The sequence below is a fragment of the Schistocerca nitens genome, unplaced genomic scaffold (genome assembly GCF_023898315.1).
Source record: "Schistocerca nitens isolate TAMUIC-IGC-003100 unplaced genomic scaffold, iqSchNite1.1 HiC_scaffold_465, whole genome shotgun sequence".
NCBI lineage: Eukaryota > Metazoa > Arthropoda > Insecta > Orthoptera > Acrididae > Schistocerca > Schistocerca nitens.
The window spans coordinates 2,260,443-2,274,193 of record NW_026045998.1 but is presented as its reverse complement, the minus strand read 5'-3'; the positions used below and the strand labels follow the sequence as shown (position 1 = coordinate 2,274,193).

The following is a 13,751-nucleotide window of genomic DNA, read 5'->3' as shown; positions in this document are numbered from 1 at the left end:
GCGCGACCAGAATTAGTTAAAAACTATGGAACTGTGTACAAAGAAACACATCAAAATTACTGGGTCAGAAGATATGAAATTTCACTTTTCCCATACATTATTGTAGCTGGTTCTAAAGTTTCAGTTAATCTTTACGTGTTTCGTTGTGTGTTGTCTACCCGATGTTTCACACTGTGTCGTTAATCACATACGCATGTTATTTTACGCAAGTGCTCTGGTTGACAGAAAGAGTCATCTAGTTTGTGTGCAATTTTTCAAGGATTAACAATAAATGACATATGATATGATAGAGGAGACAATTAGCTTCTACAGTGCGAGGAAAGAAACTGTGTGAGTGAGAAATCATATAGTCCAAAATTACAAGTCTTGGATGTATAAAATATATTTTTATTCACAGAATACATGTGGCAGTAAGATGCTGATTACCAGCTAACTGTGTAGGCAGTACAGTTTACTATGTATCCTCTGTATTCACTTATGCTCAGGAAACCTTATTTTTTACCTTTATATTTATTCTCATTGCCAGTTCTCCATTTCGTGAATAGACCGGTGACACACAATAATATTTGAAAGTGTTGATGTGTAAGAGGAAACATTAGAAAGGGTATCACACAGATTGATACCACAACTCTCTGCTCATTTGTGGCAAGATTCCAATTTACAAAACAATTATAATGTTAGGAACAGTAATCTTTCATTCTAGATGTTATAATATCTAAATGATTATGAAACAGTAACACATCAAACACATAAAAATCGATAAGTTAGTAGAAGCATCTGAAACTGTTACATTGTCTTGTAATTAGCATATACTAAAACTCCATTGTAGCACATTGCTCTGTTTTGCTGTTACCCAAAACTGAATGTCTGAAAATAAGAGGAATTTTGAAAATTCTACATGTATGGAAAATTGACTTTTGATCATTTTTAATTGTAATATCTAAATAGAGCAATACTATCAAACAACTGTTTGAAAACATATATAACGGGTGGGGTTGAGGTTCGCACTGTTCACTGTTGATCTGACATTTGCAAAGGACCGTCTGTGTATCTTTGAGTAGTAAAAATTTGATATCTATAAAAGCATATACTGTTTACTCTATCCACTTACTATGCTGACTGGACCTTAGATTCATATCCTATTCTTGTCAAAAATTTCGGGAAAATGAGGAAGAAAAGACAATTACTTGAGTTGCACCAGATATCTGCCAGCCAGCCATCTGAAGTGTTTACATTTCATCGAATTATAAATTCGGTAAGCTTACATCATTTTCACAGTCAAGAAATGAAAAGCATTTAGTACCAACATTTTCTTTGTATCGTCAATAGATGGCTTAATGTGTAGAGTGGCCCCGCACCAGCAGTGCATGAGAAATGTGGGACTGGAGCAGTGCAAAATAGGTCAATCTTAAATATTCTATAGTACATAAATCTCTCAGTTTCCATTATAGATGTGATACCTTTGACAATTTTTTGCAGATGTGACTAATGTGTTCTTCCCAGGTCAACTTGCAGTCAATATGGACTCCTAAAAGTTTAACTGTTCAATTTCCTATATCTTTAGATAGTTCTGACAGAAAATGCTGGTTCTTGTCAGGTTTAGACAGAAGTTTGTTAGAGGAGAACTGTTTTACTGCAGCATCTAGTGATTACAGCCACATTTGTTGTACTACTGAAGTGTCTTGACGAGTTGCAATAGCACATTACAGATTGGGGAATATGATGTGGCAATTGATATGCCAATTCAAAAAAGCTGTACAGAAAAGAAATCATTTCTGCAAAGAAAAAAGCTAATGATAACTATATTTATCAGTCCAGCAACAAATATAAAGCAGCATGGAAAATAGTTAAAGCAGAAACAGGGCTAACTGCAGAAAATTTACCTGTTCCTCTAAGTGCAGTTGAACTAAATAATAGTTTCATAAATTCTGGAGAATTAGCTATGACAGATGAAAGTAATTTAGATGATAGTGAGGACAGACTTCCCAAATTGCAGGAAACAGAGTTAACAGGCAACTTGCCAAAATTTGAATGGAGAACAATTTATCTTAAGGATATGCTGGATGTAGTCAGATCACTAAACAACTCCACAACTGAGGACATCCATGGTTTTTCTAATTTTACCATAAAGAAAATATGACACTATATGCATTCCACTGTCTTACTTAATCAATAGGATGTTTACTGAGGAAACATTTCCAGACTGCCTTAAACTGACAATTGTATTGCCCATATACAAAAAGGGAGACAGAAATTCACACCAAAATTACAGACCTATAGCAATAGTACCGATATTATCTAAAATTATTGAAAGTCCAATTAAACGATTTTTTTTGAGTGTCACAACCGTCTCAATAAGGCTCAGTATGGATTCCGAACTGGGCTATCAACAATAAAAGCAGTTCAGGAAGTTGTCTTATCAATATTACAAGCTTTTGAAAAAAGGGAACATACCTATACAACTTTATTTGATTTAACTATATATGACGGTAGTATCTGTTCCCGAAAGAACAGTTACCGTGGATGACCATGCAGCTTTGCTAGAAATGAAATGATAATTAAATGGACACCCTAGCTGCAAACAGGCGTTGATGTACTTCATTGGGGACATGTTGCAGCTAGGGTGTCCATTTAATTATCATTTCATTTCTAGCAAAGCTGCATGGTCATCCACGGTAACTGTTCTTTCGGGAACAGATACTACCGTCATATATAGTTAAAAAAAATATGGCTTCCCGGCCATTGACCTTCTTGTGCGAACGCACACGCTATGCCCGAACTCGTACGGGACTTGGTGGATTAATCTGCCACGAGTAATGAGTATGATGGGCAAACATCTATTATGCACACTACAAATGTAGTGGTGTGGACATGTTGGGAATGTGGATCTCACGGGGAGCGTGCAAGGGATAAGTCCCTGCAGACGCACTACCCTCTGTGACCGCGGTGGCTCAGATGGATAGTGTGTCTGCCATGTAAGCGGGAGATCCCGGGTTCGAGTCCCGGTCGGGGCACACAATTTCAACATGACCCCAATGAAGTACATCAACGCCTGTTTGCAGCTAGGGTGTCCATTTAATTATCATTTTATTTGATTTAACCAAGGCATTTGACACTGCCACACATAGCATTTTAATTAAGAAAGTAGAAAAATATGGAATAACTGAAACAGAACTATTACTGCTGAAATCATATTTGACAAACAGAAACCAAATGATCTATATAAATTCAAACAACAATTCTGACCTTCTCAAGGTAAAATATGGAGTCCCACAAGGGTCTGTACTGGGACCTTTCTTATTCATTGTGTATGTGAATGACCTGCCCAACACATTACCATATAAATCTGTAATGTATGCTGATGACACAACTTTTATCACGTCACATAATGATGTGGATGTTGTCAAACAAATGAACAAATCCATGAAGGAAATGGCAGCTCACTTGTTCCACGAAAATAGGCTGTCGTTAAACAAAAATAAAACTGAACACATCCTTTCTTCCCTTAGACATATTAATGATGGACCAAATGAAATCAGACATTCAGTAAAATTGCTAAGCATTTGTCTTGATACCAAATTGTGCTGGAATACTCACACAGAAAAGCTGTGCAGTAGGTTGGCAAGATTTCTGTATCTCCTTAGGAAACTGAAGCATTGTGTCAGTAAGGAGTGCATACTTATGGCATACCATGCCTATTTTCATACTCATCTGCATTATGGAATACTTCTTTTGGGGAAACTCTGCTGGGGCAAAAGATGTTTTCCTCTGGCAGAAGAAAGCCATTAGATGTATTTTTGGTGTGATCAATTTAACTTCCCGCAGACAGTACTTCATTGAGCACAAAATTCTTTCAGTTCCCAGTCTATACATACTTAAAGCACTTATGCATGCCAAAGAGAATTCCCACATGTAGGAAAGCAGGTCAGACGTGCGCTCATATGAAACCAGACATAGGAACTTATTAGACATTCCTTGGACACGTTTGAGTAAAATCCAAAACAATTTTTTACTTGCTGGCAAAACATTTTACAAAAATACATCACATGGAACGAGGGAAGTGCATGAGAATAGATTTAAAATGGAAAATGGTAGTAGAGACATGGTTGAAAGAGAAAGCATTCTGTAGCATAAGTGAATTCCTACATGATGAAAAAATATGATTCTCTATTATTATAAATGTGATTGTGATCAAAGGAACTTTAATTTATGTCATACAACCACAATGACCTTTTGTATAATCATATACCATATGTTAACTTTTGTGTAATCATTTGTACCACAATCTGTATAACTATGTAACTACTGACCTTATGTATAATCATTTGTATAACCATCTGGCGATGCCTACACAACACAACAGTTGTCTACAGGCAAATAAATAAAATAAATAATCACATGTAAGTTTCTTAATGACTGCATATGAGCAGTAACCACTTATGTAGTGGAATACAGGCCACACATACTCATCCAATTCCTGTATATCAATATCTTCCACAACTACATTTAACTCTTCATTATATGTCACTCCTGGAAGGTCATTTATGTCTGTTTCGGTAGAAAAAATGTCATCCTTGGCAATTACAACACCACCCATTTTTGGGACTTTAATATTAATGATACATAGCTTCATACCCTCAGAGTCTTTCTGTCTCAAAAATCTGTCTAATTGACACATGGTAATTACCACCACTCATCTGATAAAATTTACCAATCCTGCTTTCCAGGTCATCAGTTTGAACCTTGCCTGTTAGAATGTATTGCCTCTTTTTCTCATTGAGCCAATACCTAGGCAGATCCACCAATGTGAGAGTGGTATGCCCAAGAGCTAAATGTGTTTGTCTGCTAAGACCAATTAAACCCTGAGAATTTTCCTTTATCAACCAATTTGCAAACTGATGTAGGAACTCCAGTATGTGCTTAGAATTCCTGGGTATTGGCTGTTGAATCCTATTTAATAACCTTTGACCTTTTAATAATGTTTTTACATTAACTGCATCCACCACTTGCAAATGATCTCAATGAAAGTTGCAGTATTCAGTATTGTGTTTAGAGCCTAATTCTCTGAGAGCAATAGCTGTTGTATGGTCAAAAATGTGGAGAGCAAGTTTTACATTCTGCCTTTCTATGGTTCAGGGATACAGTGATTTAAGACATAGCTTGTTTGCAAATGTCAATAAATTTGCCTTTTCCAGCAAATGAAGAGATTTCAAGCTGTTGAAAGACGCAAAACCATCACCCAGCTCATAATTAAAATCCGGAAGCTCTATAATCTCTTCTTTCTGATTCAGCCAGTTGTTTTTTATGCATTTTGATGGGTGCACACTATCGATTAGAAAATAAAATGGCCTACTTCCAGCACCTGGAGAAGGGTGTCGGTATTTAATTTTAAGTTCGGGTGGATCACTGAAGTAAGATACAGCTTTCTTATTAATGGTATTATTATGAGATACAATACCAACAACTTCAAACTCTATGCTTTCTAACTTCAATACAATATCTTTAAGGAAGGTGAAAAGAGCAGGAGCCTGCAAGACTTTGACCGGCAGAATATGAGCTACATTGGTGTACTGTGTATTCAAACCACGCACCACGAATACGTAGGCTGCAGATGCAAATTCACTGCTATTGTAGGCCTGGCCAACTATGTTTCCCCCTTTGTGACTTTAAATGGATTTCATGCACCGAGAGGAGACTGCCCGGTCTTCTTCAGTTAAAAATCTCACTGTCCTAGTTATATATCCCAGAAAATGTGCAGGAACTTGTTCAAGAGCAGTATTACTAGCAAATCCACCACATATTCTAGTCAGAGTAGCAGGGCTAGACATAGTTATTATACCACTGCTTCTTAAAAACTTGTAACACTGAGGAGAAATAGAATGAACTAATGACCACAAAACTAAAATATCCCACGAATATCTTGCAATTTTCATCTTGCATTTTAGCAATGGAATCTGTTCTTCCATAACGTTTATAATTTCATGTTTATCTGGCAAGTTTTCAGATAAATTATTCAAAATAGTGGTTATGAAACCAATACTCTCATTAGGTTCCTGATCTTCTCTGTTGCTAAATTTTAACTCGACAATATTAAGAATATTAGCTAACTGTGTTTTGGTACTTACGGTTACTAGAAACTTTATGTTCCCTATTTGACCAAGCTGTTAATCATTGACATGGACAGTGAAAGTGAGATTTGCGTTAATTGTAACATACCACAGAACTCTCAAAAATGGCATTTCACTAAGTAAAAGGAAATACACACTATTCAACTTTTTGACACAGGTCCACTCATTCAAATGACTACTATTAATTTTATCACATAATACCTTCAACGAAAAGAATGAATTGCCTTCTTATGGTGTAGATAAATAATCAGGACATGCTGGCAATAGTGCTGGTATTGCACCTATAAACAAATATTAATTCTCAGTACCTTACCATATAAACCAAGAGTGTAAGAGATTCATTCAATAATTATATAACCTAACTCAAAGTCCGTAAACAACCACCTTACCTTTCCTTAAACGTGGACGATCAAGAGGCGTGTAATTAATCTTCCAGTCTTAGCATCATATGACGATGTACTTCTTTCTATTTCGTGTGCATGGAAATGCAGCTCACAAATCTGTTAAAAATAATGGGTTACATTACGTTAATATGAGAAAAGTTTGGCCTATGTATACAGGTTATGTTTATAAATTACAATTAACACTCAGACTAAACAGAACCATTTCATAGGTTTATTCACTAAAGCTGCTACTTACCAGAGAGTAATCTGAAGGGATGAAATTGTCACGGTGAATTGCTCTTATCCATTCTCTCCATGCATCTTCATCACGAGGGAAACGGAATAAAGTCTTCTTTTTTCCTTTACTGAATTTCTGCAGCCTACAGACGTTAAAAACGTAAGAAGAAATGAAACAAGAAAAACAGGTGATAAAATGGTGACTTGAATTGTAAAACGGCGTAAAATTGTGGAAAGTAGGCATACAGCATCTACGTGGCATGTTTATATGTTGAAGTACTATGAACACTATTACACTAACATTTCAATTCACAATCATATAACGGCTACACAGGCGAATCAACCACGACAGCACATGTTGCCTTGTGTCTGTTATGACCCGAGTGCTTACATCACGAGCGACTCCAAAGACAGTGTAGCGGCCTTGTTCCTAGATGGCCATGCTAAAAGTAAAGCCATATCTTCTGTAGCAGCGTCTTGAGCTGACATCTGTTGGCGACACCGAGCAACACTGCGGTATTCAAGCGCTGTTTATTTTACTTCGCATTGACAAGTTTAGCAGGAAAATATTGGAAGTAACATACATTATCGTAGGAATATCATTTAGTTATTTTTAATTTTCTAACAGAATTGCAATAAGTGGCCACATCTTTTGATTATCTGTAAATGATGTACTTCATACCCATAAAGTTTTGTGGTAAGGTGCTCGTTAGATATGGCAACGTTACAGGTCTAGTTGCGTGCGGCATAAATTTTGCATAATAATTAATAATTTTTGGAGGGCTCGTATACATTAATTCGTGCCCCGGAATAAATTTTGCATAATAATTAATAATTTTTGGAGGGCTCGTATACATTAATTCGTGCCCCGGAATTGGTCAATACAAATTATTTCGCTATCTGATTGAGTCATTGCGGGTGAAGATGTACTGATAATTTTCCGTATTTTCAGCTACAGGCAGGAACGTTCTAGGTCGATCTATCGACCACGGCTTGGCTACACATCCTTCTTGGAACACATCTCCATCACAGCCGCAAACTGCGTCTTTTTTTCCTTGTTGCATCTTGTTTATTTTTTGTATCGAATTTCAAGCATACTTTCAAACTTGCTATTTTAGATCCTTACTTCGACTATTCTCCAGGTTTCGGTGGACTATATGTAAACAGCACGATGCTGTCAGCCCAAGCAGGGGGATTCACTCAAAAATTCTTCCCGCGTTTCGTCTCATCCAATGGAACTATCGAATTATGACGCAAAATTCCGCTGAAATGCCAAGAATATCAGCTTTCGTACCCTTTCTTTCGCCTACGGCGCCAGTCTGTTCGTTGAGCTCAGCTTTGGAAATCCAGCCAGGCAGAAGACTGCGATTCTAACTCGGCCAGCTGCACGTAGTGTAGAGGAGTCACGCGAGAGAGCAGCAGCCGCCTGCTATGGAGAAAAGCCGGACTCGAGTAGTACGGATTGTCGCCGACAGATGGCAGGCGAGAGCTGCAGAGAATAAAACTCTGTGTAGGTAGAGTAAAGCCAAATTTCGGCCCACTGCGAGATGATAATGCATTGACTTCCGCTGTACATTTACCGTGTCTAATAAAGAAGTACACTCAACCGTCTAATGCACTGCTAAAACTGATCAGTGGCTTCATACGGAACATGATACATATTTTGCAACAAAGAATTCTTTTTTTCGCTATTGTTATTTTAAACACCTTGTACAAAGGTGGGTTGTCAGCAGCATAGTACGCTGCTCTTCAGCCGTGAGTGATACAATATATGACATAAAGGAGGTACAGATAATACAATAAAAATGGCGGACAAAAACTGTAGACACGGAAAACAATATACTCGAAGCCATTCACGCTGGACAAGAAAAAACACTAAAACCTGTTGACACGGCGCATGAAACACAGACGACTGCGACGGCACAGGTGAACGGTGGTGGCGTGACGGCGAAAGAACACTAAACACAAACACAAACGAGACGATCGACGGCGCGGGAATCTCAACTGAGCGTGTACGAGTCCGGGGACCTGCCAAGAGAGGAGGAGGGGGGTGGGAGAGGGAGAGAGGAGAGCAGAGATGCCAAGGGCAGCGGAGATGGGGGGGCAGGAAGTAAGGGAGGAAGGGGGAGGGGAAGCCTGGGGGAAGAGGGGTGGAGGATCTGTATCCCTTCGAGGAAAAGGAGGAGGTGGGGGAACGGAATTAGGTCGTACAGGATCCGTGTGGGGGAGGGGAGACGGATGCGATAGGCAAGGCGGAGAGCATGGCGTTCAAGGATCTGAAGGGATTTGTAAAAGGTAGGGAGGGTGGAGATCCAGGCCGGGTGGGCGTAACAGAGGATAGGGCGAATGACGGATTTCTAGGTGTGGAGGATGATGGAGGGGTCCAGACCCCACGTATGGCTGGAAAGGAGCTTGAGGAGACGGAGTCGGGAGCGTGCCTTGGCATGGATTGTCCGGAGATGGGGAGTCCAGGAGAGGCGACGGTCGAGGGTGACGCCAAAGTACTTACGGGTGGGGGTGAGGGCGATAGGACCGCCATAGATGGTTAGATATAAAGCGAGGAGGCGGAAGGAAGGGGTGGTTTTGCCTACAATGATCACCTGGGATTTGGAGGGATTGGCCTTAAGCAACCACTGGGTTGACCAAGCGGTGAACCGGTCAAGATGGGATTGGAGAAGGTGTTGAAACACTGCAGTGTGGGGTCGAGGGCAAGGAAGGCGGTTTCATCGGCAAACTGGAGAAGGTGTAGGGGGGGTGTTGGCGGCGGCATGTCCGCCATATACAAAAGTACAGAAGGGGGGAGAGGACGGAGCCTTGGGGCACACCGGCAGAGGGAGAAAAGGTGTAGGAATATGTGATATGGATGGTGACATAGGAAGGACGGTGGGAGAGAAAGGAGCCGATCAGACGGACATAGTTAATGGGAAGGGCGAAGGGTTGGAGCTTGAAGAGGAGACTGGAATGCCATACGCGGTCAAAGGCACATTCGAGGTCCAGGGAGAGGAAGATTGTGGAGCGGCGGGAATTAAGCTGTTCGGAAAGGAGATGAGTGAGGTGAAGGAGAAGGTCATCGGAAGAGAAGGACGGCCGAAAGCCACACTGGGTAACTGGAAGGAGGCGGTACTGGCGGAGATGCTGGTGGATGTGTCGGGTGGGGATAGATTCCAGGACCTTGCTGAAGACCAAGGTAAGGCTGATGGGACGGTAGGAGGAGATGGCGGACGGCGGTTTGCCAGGTTTAAGGAACATCAGGATACAGGAGGTTTTCCACAGGTCGGGGTAGTAACCAGTGGACAGGAGTAAGGAGTACATTGTAGAGCCTGGCCAGGGTGGAGAGAAAAGAGACAGGAGCTTCACGAAGGTGGAGGAAGGTGACACGACCGTGACCAGGAGCGGTGTTGCATTTTGTGCGGAGTGTAGCAATGAGATCCTGTGTAGTGATAGGGGTATTGAGATCCGTGTGTGCAATGTTGTCCAAGTACTGGAAACCAGGTGCAATGGGAGGGACACAGGTGTCACTTCGATCGCGAACATCCGGGAAGAGGGAGTAATTGAACTGGGGATCATCGGGGATGGAAAAGATTTCAGGGAGGTAGGAGGCAAAGTGATTGGCCTTACTAAGGGTGTCAGGGAAGGTGTGATCATCATGGAGAAGAGGATAGTAGGGGGAGGGTTTATTTCCAGTAAGGCGATGGAAGGCTGACCAGAACCTGGATGAGTTTATAGGAAGGGTAGCATTTAAACAGGTGCATGTCTGTCGCCAGTCCCGGCATTTCTTAGCCGCGAGCAAGTTACGGATGTGTCGCTGGAGTTGCCGGTGGCTGTGTAGTGTGTCCGGGTCACGTGTGTGGCCGAAGGCACGGTAGAGATGGCGGGATTCACGGAGGAGGAGGACGGCCTGTGGGGGTAAGGTAGGACGGTGGGGGTGGATGGGGACAGTAGGGACGTGGGCCTCCATGGTCTCAGACAAGGTCTGCTGGAGAAAGGAGGCAGCATCGGTAACGTCGTCAGGGTGGTGGTAGGTGAAAGGGTGGCTTTCGACCTGGATGGAGAGGGTATCCTGGCAGACATTATGGTCGGCACGGGAATAATCATTGACGTACTTCGGGGGAGGGTCATTACGAGCGTCGGGGCGGGGGCGACGACCGTCTGAAACGGTGAGGAGGACAGGGAGATGGTCACTACCAATGGCGTCCAGGACATTCACCGCTATGCGGCCAAGGACGTTAGGGGAGGATTGGAGTTGGATTTGGGGCGGGTGTGCTGGGGAATGGGGATGACGTCGCCTTGGAGGGAGGAGGGGAACCGATGCGACCGCCGTAACTGGGCGGTGGAACGACTATGGATGTTGAGGTCGGCGGCGATCACGTAGGAGAAGAAGGTACGGTCAATGTGGGAGAGGAAGTCGGAAGAAATAGGGGCGTTAGGGCGGACATAGATGGTGGCGCAGGTGACGGTAAGGCCGGGGGAGAAGAGACCGAGGATCAGGTGTTCGGTGGGGTCGGGAAGGAGAGGTTGGAGCCGAACGGGGATCTGGCGGTGGTGACCAATGGCAACTCCGCCACGCGCAATCGGGAGGGGATTATCGGAGCATTGAAGGAGGCAGGGCGAAGTGTGGATGGTGTGGTAGGGTTGGAGGAAGGTTTCATTTAGGAGGAAGGCATCCACGTGGTGGGTGGCAAGGGAGTGCAGGAAGAGGTTCTTGTTGGGAGGAAGGGAGCAGATGTTGTCGAACAGGATACGGTGCTGTCACGCTATGACAAGGATTTAAACGAGGGTGTCGAGACGGGAAAAGGTGAAATGGGCCTGGTTGTGGGAGTAGGTGGCATACATTTTTAGGTGGAAGACGGAACAGGAGGCAAGGGATATCTGTTGGAGGGTGTGGGGGTGCTGGAAAATGTGAACATTTTGGAAGACGATGGTAAGGAATCTGATGATGTCCTCAGAGGTAGGGGGGGGGGGGTGAAGGGAATTGCCAGGAGGGCTGAGGGCGTCGAGAGGGCGGACAGGGACTGTGAGTTCAGGAGTGGCAGGAGGGGGTCGGGCCTTACATTTTTGGGAGTACATAGGATGAGGGAGGTTACAGGTGTTACAGGAGGGAGGGGACTGAAGGTTAGGGCACTGCCGTAGGAAGTGTGCTTGCTTACAGTGCAGGCAGGTGGGGGCATGGCTGCACTCAGATGTCGGTTGTGCATTATACCACAAGCACCTCTGGCAGCAGACAGATTGAGGAGGGGAATGGGAGGGGACAACTTTGTAATGTTGGTTAAAGAGGAGGGCACCCTCCTTCAGGGGATGGTCTATGGAGGGGGCGAGTTTGGAAAAAACCCGCATAAGGCAGGTGGGGCCAGCGGATTTGTGAGTGTGGCGAAGTGCACCCACATCCACACGGGGATGCGCCTCGAGCTCCGCGAACATCTCCTCCTCTGTGATCGCCGGACGGAGCCGAGTGATCACGGCGGTGAGGGTCGGCGGGAGGGAGGTGGGGAAGGGGCAGGGGTGAGGGAGGCAATAGGGCTAAAGCAGGTGACGGGGATGCGGGAAAGGATATCGGTGTGAAGGGTAGGGCTGGAGGAGGAGATAAGGACCGAGTCACGGTGAGGAGTGAGGAGGGAGATGGGGGCACCAGGAAAATGTTGGCGAATGAAGAGGGTGAGGTTCCGGGCCTCAAGAAGGGAGGGATCAGGACGGTAGAGGAGATAGTGGTAGGAGGAGAGGGTAGAGGAGGAGGAGGAGGAGGAGGAGGGGGCAGGGACAGGTGGGGAGACACGCATGGCATCATGGGCTCGGGACGGGGACAGGGCGGAGCCTTTTTAGGTGCAGAGGAGACAGGGGTGGCACTGGGGCGTTTGACGGCGGCAGAGGAGGTGTGGGGCCTGGAGCAACTGGAAGGTCGCGTGGAGTGGCAGGTCCCGGTGCTGGAGTCGGCGCCGGATATGGTGAGGGCGAAGGCGATGGCGATGACGATGACGTAGATGACGAAGAGGGCGAAGGGGAGAGTGGAGCACGGGCCGTAGCCCGCTGGGCGACCACCCTGGCGGGGGCCGCAGAAACGGAAGGAGCAGAGGGAGGGAGTGGAGGGGAGGGATCAGAGGGGGCGCGGGAGGGAGGAGCCAGGGAATGGGGGACAAAAAGTGAGGGAGATGGGAGAGTGAGGAGTGGGGGGATGGACTGAGGGGGGAGTGATGCGGCGGAGGGGGATGTGTAGATGATGGCAGTGGTGGTGGCTGTTGTAGTAGTGGTGGGTGTCGACATTGTGACAAGGAGAAAGACACAGGGCAGGACAAAAGAACAGTGGCGAACAAGGGACGGGTAAGCCGACCAAAAACAGAAGGAAAAGGACGGAGAGGCGATGAAGAGGACTGGGGCCAAAGCCCCACTCTGCTGCTGCTGGCTGGCTGGCACCTGCAAAACCTATCGCTTCGATTAGTGAACCAAATGTCACAATCGAAGGGTGGTATTCTTTCGTATTACCGGAGGAGATGCAACAAAGAATCTGAACAAATTAGGGTAAATGAGTCGAAAAGCATTTGTTGTGGCGAGCATGAAACATAGTTTCTCACGTGCTCTCCTTCATTAATAGCGAAAGGAGATTTCAAAGTTCTTGATGCAGTATTGAGTTTGGACACCTTTTTTCGTAATTAGCATTAAATTGGTCGTATCCAATAGTCAGCAGGACAAGAGGGAACCAATATTAGTTCACAAGTGAAGAGAAAAATCAGTCACTAACTTAAAGCTTTATATCGGCTTACTTCTTGTTCCTGCTTGTCGATACTACGAAAATTCGCGCAATGCCTCCTTTGTTATAGAAAACAAAGTATTGCAGTTCAATTATATATACGCAGTCTCTTAGTGACCGGCCGAAGTAGCCCTGCGGCTCTAGGTGCTGCAGTCTGGAACCGCGAGACCGCTACGGTCGCAGGTTCGAATCCTGCTTTGGACATGGATGTGTGTGATGTCCTTAGGTTAGTAAGGTTTAACAAAGTTCTAAGCTCTAGGGGAC

At 44.3% G+C, this 13,751-nt stretch overlaps 1 protein-coding gene across 2 annotated transcripts in view; it reads right to left on the bottom strand.

The window, feature by feature from the left end:
* Positions 1-7,182, bottom strand: part of LOC126232170 (uncharacterized) — a 139,724-nt gene extending 132,542 nt beyond the window's left edge. Inside the window, exons 1-3 of one of the 2 annotated variants that reach the window (XR_007544677.1) lie at positions 7,050-7,182; positions 6,768-6,891; positions 6,518-6,628 (exon numbers count right to left, since the gene is read on the bottom strand). The gene's annotated coding sequence lies outside the window, so the exon portion shown is untranslated. The remainder of the gene's footprint in view (positions 1-6,517; positions 6,629-6,767; positions 6,892-7,049) is intronic. The other variant, XR_007544680.1, reaches the window with a different exon arrangement.
* Positions 7,183-13,751: the final 6,569 nt, after the last annotated feature.